The sequence below is a fragment of the Brienomyrus brachyistius genome, chromosome 2 (genome assembly GCF_023856365.1).
Source record: "Brienomyrus brachyistius isolate T26 chromosome 2, BBRACH_0.4, whole genome shotgun sequence".
Classification (NCBI taxonomy): Eukaryota; Metazoa; Chordata; class Actinopteri; order Osteoglossiformes; family Mormyridae; genus Brienomyrus; species Brienomyrus brachyistius.
In genome coordinates this window covers 38,286,957-38,294,456 of record NC_064534.1, presented here as the reverse complement: position 1 = coordinate 38,294,456, position 7,500 = coordinate 38,286,957, and the positions used below count along the sequence as shown (strand labels likewise).

The window sequence follows — 7,500 nt, the reverse complement described above, 5'->3', positions numbered from 1 at the left end:
CAGTACTTTGTTTAAAACTGTGTGTAAAAAGCTGTCTCTTTATCATTAACAATAAGTTGTAAAACGTGAATGGGGAGTGACAGTCTTCAAGTTTGTGAGAAGATCGCGCCCTGGTGGAATAAAGGCACGAACAGCTTACAGCACCTAGAATTACCAGAAAGTATTTAGAGTAAAACGGTTTCTAAAAGCTGGCTTTAAGAATGAGAGAAAAATATATATATATATATATAAAATAGTAAAATGGAAGGGGAGTGATAGATTTAAATTAATCGTGAAGTGGAGCGCCCCCTGTATAAAGTAAAAGTGAGAAAAGCTTACAGCACCTGGTATTCCCAGGTGGTCTCCCATCCAAGTACTAACCATACCCTGCCCTGCTTAGCTTCCGAGATCAGACGAGATCGGGCGTGTTCAGGGTGGTATGGCCGTAAGCGAGAGATGCTACCAAAAACAGCCCATTTGCATTACACGAATCTATACATGCCAGTTAGTCCAAGTGGATCCTACTCCTGTTTTTTTTTTTTTTTTTTATCTGACTCACACTGCAGCACCACCATCCAATCGGCAGCGCCGGACCCACACCAAACATTCACCAAACTCCTCAGCCGGCAGCCTACCACAATTATTCCATTCTTTCCGCATCCGCACACTTCCTTCTCTTTAACTCCTTTTCACTACCGCACAGGTTAATCGCCGCACGTCCCCCGCCGGCAAACATTACTCCTTTGCCTACTGCATGCAGGCTTCTCTTAACGACCCTCTGTTATCAACTCCGCTAACAGCCACAAAATCTCCGCCGCACGAAGCCCACTGGTAGCTGCTGAATCACATGCTTCCCCAAAACGTCGCGCTGTCAGAACACTGGGAGCTACACACACCAACAAGTCCATACTGCAGGCTGCAGCCAGAACAATTTTCTACATTCAAACATCGACGGCCTCTTCTCTCTAAAAATTCACCAGACCGCTTCTACCACCAGCAAAGAAGTTTCCATCCCTAATTCCTCTGTGATTCCCACTAACCTAAACATTAAGCTGGCATTGAAGGGTGTGAATTACCCCGGCCAACCTGTTCTTTTAAATACAGCTTTTAGCAAGTTTTGAAAGGATAAGAGCAGAACTTGCTATGCCAATAATATCGAGTCTTCTGTGGCGAAGTGGTTTTTGCATAGAAAACAAAGCGGTCAGTTGAAGAGGAATAATATCAGTACTTTGTTTAAAACTGTGTGTAAAAAGCTGTCTCTTTATCATTAACAATAAGTTGTAAAATGTGAATGGGGAGTGACAGTCTTCAAGTTTGTGAGAAGATCGCGCCCTGGTGGAATAAAGGCACGAACAGCTTACAGCACCTAGAATTACCAGGAAGTATTTAGAGTAAAACGGTTTCTAAAAGCTGGCTTTAAGAATGAGAGAAAAAAAAATATATATATATAAAATAGTAAAATGGAAGGGGAGTGATAGATTTAAATTAATCGTGAAGTGGAGCGCCCCCTGTATAAAGTAAAAGTGAGAAAAGCTTACAGCACCTGGTATTCCCAGGTGGTCTCCCATCCAAGTACTAACCAGACCCTACCCTGCTTAGCTTCCGAGATCAGACGAGATCGGGCGTGTTCAGGGTGGTATGGCCATAAGCGAGAGACGCTACCAAAAACAGCCCTTTTGCATTACACGCCTCTATACATGCCAGTTGGTCCCATTGGATCCTACTCCTGTTTTTTTTTTTTTTTTTTATCTGACTCACACTGCAGCCCCACCATCCAATCGGCAACGCCGGACCCACACCAAACATTCACCAAACTACTCAGCCGGCAGCCTACCACAATTATTCCATTCTTTCCGCATCCGCACACTTCCTTCTCTTTAACTCCTTTTCACTACCGCACAGGTTAATCGCCGCACGTCCCCCGCCGGCAAACATTACTCCTTTACCTACTGCATGCAGGCTTCTCTTAACGACCCTCTGTTATCAACTCCGCTAACAGCCACAAAATCTCCACCGCACGAAGCCCACTGGTAGCTGCTGAATCACATGCTTCCCCAAAACGTCGCGCTGTCAGAACACTGGGAGCTACACACACCAACAAGTCCATACTGCAGGCTGCAGCCAGAACAATTTTCTACATTCAAACATCGACGGCCTCTTCTCTCTAAAAATTCACCAGACCGCTTCTACCACCAGCAAAGAAGTTTCCATCCCTAATTCCTCTATGACTCCCACTAACCCAAACATTAAGCTGGCATTGAAGGGTGTGAATTACCCCGGCCAATCTGTTCTTTTAAATACAGCTTTTAGCAAGTTTTGAAAGGAGAAGAGCAGAACTTGCTATGCCAATAATATCGAGTCTTCTGTGGCGAAGTGGTTTTTGCATAGAAAACAAAGCGGTCAGTTGAAGAGGAATAATATCAGTACTTTGTTTAAAACTGTGTGTAAAAAGCTGTCTCTTTATCATTAACAATAAGTTGTAAAACGTGAATGGGGAGTGACAGTCATCAAGTTTGTGAGAAGATCGCGCCCTGGTGGAATATAGGCACGAACAGCTTACAGCACCTAGAATTACCAGGAAGTATTTAGAGTAAAACGGTGTGTAAAAGCTGCCTTTATGAAAGAGAGAAAAAAAAAATATATATAAAATAGTAAAATGGAAGGGGAGTGATAGATTTAAATTAATCGTGAAGTGGAGCGCCCCCCGTTTAAAGTAAAAGTGAGAAAAGCTTACAGCAATTGGTAGTCCCAGGTGGTCTCCCATCCAAGTACTAACCAGACCCTACCCTGCTTAGCTTCCGAGATCAGACGAGATCGGGCGTGTTCAGGGTGGTATGGCCATAAGCGAGAGATGCTACCAAAAACAGCCCTTTTGCATTACACGCCTCTATACATGCCAGTTGGTCCCATTGGATCCTACTCCTGGTTTTTTTTTTTTTTTTATCTGACTCACACTGCAGCCCCACCATCCAATCGGCAACGCCGGACCCACACCAAACATTCACCAAACTACTCAGCCGGCAGCCTACCACAATTATTCCATTCTTACCGCATCCGCACACTTCCTTCTTTTTAACTCCTTTTCACTACCGCACAGGTTAATCGCCGCACGTCCCCCGCCAGCAAACATTACTCCTTTGCCTACTGCATGCAGGCTTCTCTTAACGACCCTCTGTTATCAACTCCGCTAACAGCCACAAAATCTCCGCCGCACGAAGCCCACTGGTAGCTGCTGAATCACATGCTTCCCCAAAACGTTGCGCTGTCAGAACACTGGGAGCTACACACACCAACAAGTCCATACTGCAGGCTGCAGCCAGAACAATTTTCTACATTCAAACATCGACGGCCTCTTCTCTCTAAAAATTCACCAGACCGCTTCTACCACCAGCAAAGAAGTTTCCATCCCTAATTCCTCTGTGATTCCCACTAACCTAAACATTAAGCTGGCATTGAAGGGTGTGAATTACCCCGGCCAATCTGTTCTTTTAAATACGGCTTTTAGCAATTTTTGAAAGGAGAAGAGCAGAACTTGCTATGCCAATAATATCGAGTCTTCTGTGGCGAAGTGGTTTTTGCATAGAAAACAAAGCGGTCAGTTAAAGAGGAATAATATCAGTACTTTGTTTAAAACTGTGTGTAAAAAGCTGTCTCTTTATCATTAACAATAAGTTGTAAAACGTGAATGGGGAGTGACAGTCTTCAAGTTTGTGAGAAGATCGCGCCCTGGTGGAAGAAAGGCACGAACAGCTTACAGCACCTAGAATTACCAGGCAGTATTTAGAGTTAAACGGTGTGCAAAAGCTGCCTTTATGAATGAGCGAAAAAAAATATATATATAAAATAGTAAAACGTAAGGGGAGTGATAGATTTAAATTAATCGTGAAGTGGAGTGCCCCCTGTATAAAGTAAAAGTGAGAAAAGCTTACAGCACCTGGTATTCCCAGGAGGTCTCCCATCCAAGTACAAACCAGACCCTACCCTGATTGGCTTCCGAGATCCGATGAGATCGGGCGTGTTCAGGCTGGCATGGCCATAAGCGAGAGATGCTACCAAAAACAGCCCTTTTGCATTACACGCCTCTATACATGCCAGTTGGTCCCATTGGATCCTACTAATGTTTTTTTTTTTTTTATCTGACTCACACTGCAGCCCCACCATCCAATCGGCAGCGCCGGACCCACACCAAACATTCACCAAACTACTCAGCCGGCAGCCTACCACAATTATTCCATTCTTTCCGCATCCGCACACTTCCTTCTCTTTAAGTCCTTTTCACTACCGCACAGGTTAATCGCCGCACGTCCCCCGACGGCAAACATTACTCCTTTGCCTACCTCATGCAGGCTTCTCTTAACAACCCTCTGTTATCAACTCCGCTAACAGCCACAAAATCTCTGCTGCACGAAGCCCACTGGTAGCTGTTGAATCACATGCTTCCCCAAAACGTCGCGCTGTCAGAACACTGGGAGCTACACACACCAACAAGTCCATACTGCAGGCTGCAGCCAGAACAATTTTCTACATTCAAACATCGACGGCCTCTTCTCTCTAAAAATTCACCAGACCGCTTCTACCACCAGCAAAGAAGTTTTCATCCCTAATTCTTCTGTGATTCCCACTAACCTAAACATTGAGCTGGCATTGAAGGGTGTGAATTACCCTGGCCAACCTGCTCTTTTAAATACAGCTTTTAGCAAGTTTTGAAAGGAGGAGAAGAGCAGATAATATGCCAATAATATCGAATATTCTGTGGCGAAGTGGTTTTTGCATAGAAAACAAAGCGGTGAGTTTAAGAGGAATTATATCAGTACTTTGTTTAAAACTGTGTGTAAAAAGCTGTCTCTTTATTATTAACAATAAGTTGTAAAACGTGAATGTGGAGTGACAGTCTTCAAGATTGTCAGAAGATCGCGCCCTGGTGGAATAAAGGCACGAACAGCTCACAGCACCTAGAATTACCAGGCAGTATTTAGAGTAAAACGGTGTGTAAAGGCTGCCTTTATGAATGAGAGAAAAAAAATATATATATAAAATAGTAAAATGGAAGGGGAGTGATAGATTTAAATTAATCGTGAAGTGGAGCGCCCCTTGTATAAAGTAAAAGTGAGAAAAGCTTACAGCACGTGGTATTCCCAGGCAGTCTCCCATCCAAGTACTAACCAGACCCTACCCCACTTAGCTTCCGAGATCAGACGAGATCGGGCGTGTTCAGGGTGGTATGGCCATAAGCGAGAGACACTACCAAAAACAGCCCTTTTGCATTACACGCGTCTATACATGCCAGTTAGTCCCATTGGATCATACTCCTGGTTTTTTTTTTTTTTATCTGACTCACACTGCAGCACCACCATCCAATCGGCAGCGCCGCACCCACACCAAACATTCACCAAACTACTCAGCCGGCAGCCTACCACAATTATTCCATTCTTTCCGCATCCGCACACTTCCTTCTCTTTAAGTCCTTTTCACTACCGCACAGGTTAATCGCCGCACGTACCCCGCCGGCAAACATTACTCCTTTGCCTACCTCATGCAGGCTTCTCTTAACGACCCTCTGTTATCAACTCCGCTAACAGCCACAAAATCTCTGCCGCACGAAGCCCACTGGTAGCTGTTGAATCACATGCTTCCCCAAAACGTTACGCTGTCAGAACACTGGGAGCTACACACGCCAACAAGTCCATACTGCAGGCTGCAGCCAGAACAATTTTCTACATTGAAACATCGACGGCCTCTTCTCTCTAAAAATTCACCAGACCGCTTCTACCACCAGCAAAGAAGTTTCCATCCCTAATTCCTCTGTGATTCCCACTAACCTAAACATTAATCTGGCATTGAAGGGTGTGAATTACCCCGGCCAACCTGCTCTTTTAAATACAGCTTTTAGCAAGTTTTGAAAGGAGAAGAGCAGAACTTGCTATGCCAATAATATCGAGTCTTCTGTGGCGAAGTGGTTTTTGCATAGAAAACAACGCAGTCAGTTGAAGAGGAATAATATCAGTACTTTGTTTAAAACTGTGTGTAAAAAGCTGTCTCTTTATCATTAACAATAAGTTGTAAAACGTGAATGGGGAGTGACAGTCTTCAAGTTTGTGAGAAGATCGCGCTCTGGTGGAAGAAAGGCACGAACAGCTTACAGCACCTAGAATTACCAGGCAGTATTTAGAGTTAAACGGTGTGCAAAAGCTGCCTTTATGAATGAGCGAAAAAAAATATATATATAAAATAGTAAAACGTAAGGGGAGTGATAGATTTAAATTAATCGTGAAGTGGAGTGCCCCCTGTATAAAGTAAAAGTGAGAAAAGCTTACAGCACCAGGTATTCCCAGGAGGTCTCCCATCCAAGTACTAACCAGACCGTTCCCTGATTGTCTTCCGAGATCCGATGAGATCGGGCGTGTTCAGGCTGGCATGGCCATAAGCGAGAGACGCTACCAAAAACAGCCCTTTTGCATTACACGCCTCTATACATGCCAGTTGGTCCCATTGGATCCTACTAATGTTTTTTTTTTTTTTATCTGACTCACACTGCAGCCCCACCATCCATTCGGCAGCGCCGGACCCACACCAAACATTCACCAAACTACTCAGCCGGCAGCCTACCACAATTATTCCATTCTTTCCGCATCCGCACACTTCCTTCTCTTTAAGTCCTTTTCACTACCGCACAGGTTAATCGCCGCACGTCCCCCGACGGCAAACATTACTCCTTTGCCTACCTCATGCAGGCTTCTCTTAACGACCCTCTGTTATCAACTCCGCTAACAGCCACAAAATCTCCGCCGCACGAAGCCCACTGGTAGCTGCTGAATCACATGCTTCCCCAAAACGTCGCGCTGTCAGAACACTGGGAGCTACACACACCAACAAGTCCATACTGCAGGCTGCAGCCAGAACTATTTTCTACATTCAAACATAGACGGCCTCTTCTCTCTAAAAATTCACCAGACCGCTTCTACCACCAGCAAAGAAGTTTTCATCCCTAATTCTTCTGTGATTCCCACTAACCTAAACATTAATCTGGCATTGAAGGGTGTGAATTACCCCGGCCAACCTGCTCTTTTAAATACAGCTTTTAGCAAGTTTTGAAAGGAGGAGAAGAGCAGATAATATGCCAATAATATCGAATATTCTGTGGCGAAGTGGTTTTTGCATAGAAAACAAAGCGGTGAGTTTAAGAGGAATTATATCAGTACTTTGTTTAAAACTGTGTGTAAAAAGCTGTCTCTTTATTATTAACAATAAGTTGTAAAACGTGAATGTGGAGTGACAGTCTTCAAGTTTGTCAGAAGATCGCGCCCTGGTGGAATAAAGGCACGAACAGCTCACAGCACCTAGAATTACCAGGCAGTATTTAGAGTAAAACGGTGTGTAAAGGCTGCCTTTATGAATGAGAGAAAAAAATATATATATAAAATAGTAAAATGGAAGGGGAGTGATAGATTTAAATTAATCGTGAAGTGGAGCGCCCCTTGTATAAAGTAAAAGTGAGAAAAGCTTACAGCACGTGGTATTCCC

At 44.1% G+C, this 7,500-nt stretch overlaps 5 non-coding genes and 2 pseudogenes across 5 annotated transcripts; all 7 read right to left on the bottom strand.

Moving 5' to 3' along the window:
• Positions 1-311: 311 nt before the first annotated feature.
• On the bottom strand, positions 312-430 carry LOC125734433 (5S ribosomal RNA). The gene has a single exon (XR_007393745.1). It is a non-coding gene; the product is annotated as a 5S ribosomal RNA (ribosomal RNA).
• A 1,080-nt stretch (positions 431-1,510) lies between these two features.
• Positions 1,511-1,629, bottom strand: LOC125732478 (5S ribosomal RNA). Its single transcript, XR_007391858.1, has one exon. It is a non-coding gene; the product is annotated as a 5S ribosomal RNA (ribosomal RNA).
• Positions 1,630-2,706: 1,077 nt separating this feature from the next.
• LOC125737269 (5S ribosomal RNA) lies at positions 2,707-2,825 on the bottom strand. The gene has a single exon (XR_007396535.1). It is a non-coding gene; the product is annotated as a 5S ribosomal RNA (ribosomal RNA).
• Positions 2,826-3,901: 1,076 nt separating this feature from the next.
• On the bottom strand, positions 3,902-4,020 carry LOC125731243 (5S ribosomal RNA). Its single transcript, XR_007391525.1, has one exon. It is a non-coding gene; the product is annotated as a 5S ribosomal RNA (ribosomal RNA).
• Positions 4,021-5,093: 1,073 nt separating this feature from the next.
• LOC125730842 (5S ribosomal RNA) lies at positions 5,094-5,212 on the bottom strand. Its single transcript, XR_007391131.1, has one exon. It is a non-coding gene; the product is annotated as a 5S ribosomal RNA (ribosomal RNA).
• A 1,074-nt stretch (positions 5,213-6,286) lies between these two features.
• On the bottom strand, positions 6,287-6,405 carry LOC125731910 (5S ribosomal RNA; annotated as a pseudogene).
• A 1,072-nt stretch (positions 6,406-7,477) lies between these two features.
• LOC125732157 (5S ribosomal RNA) overlaps positions 7,478-7,500 on the bottom strand; it is a 109-nt pseudogene continuing 86 nt past the window's right edge.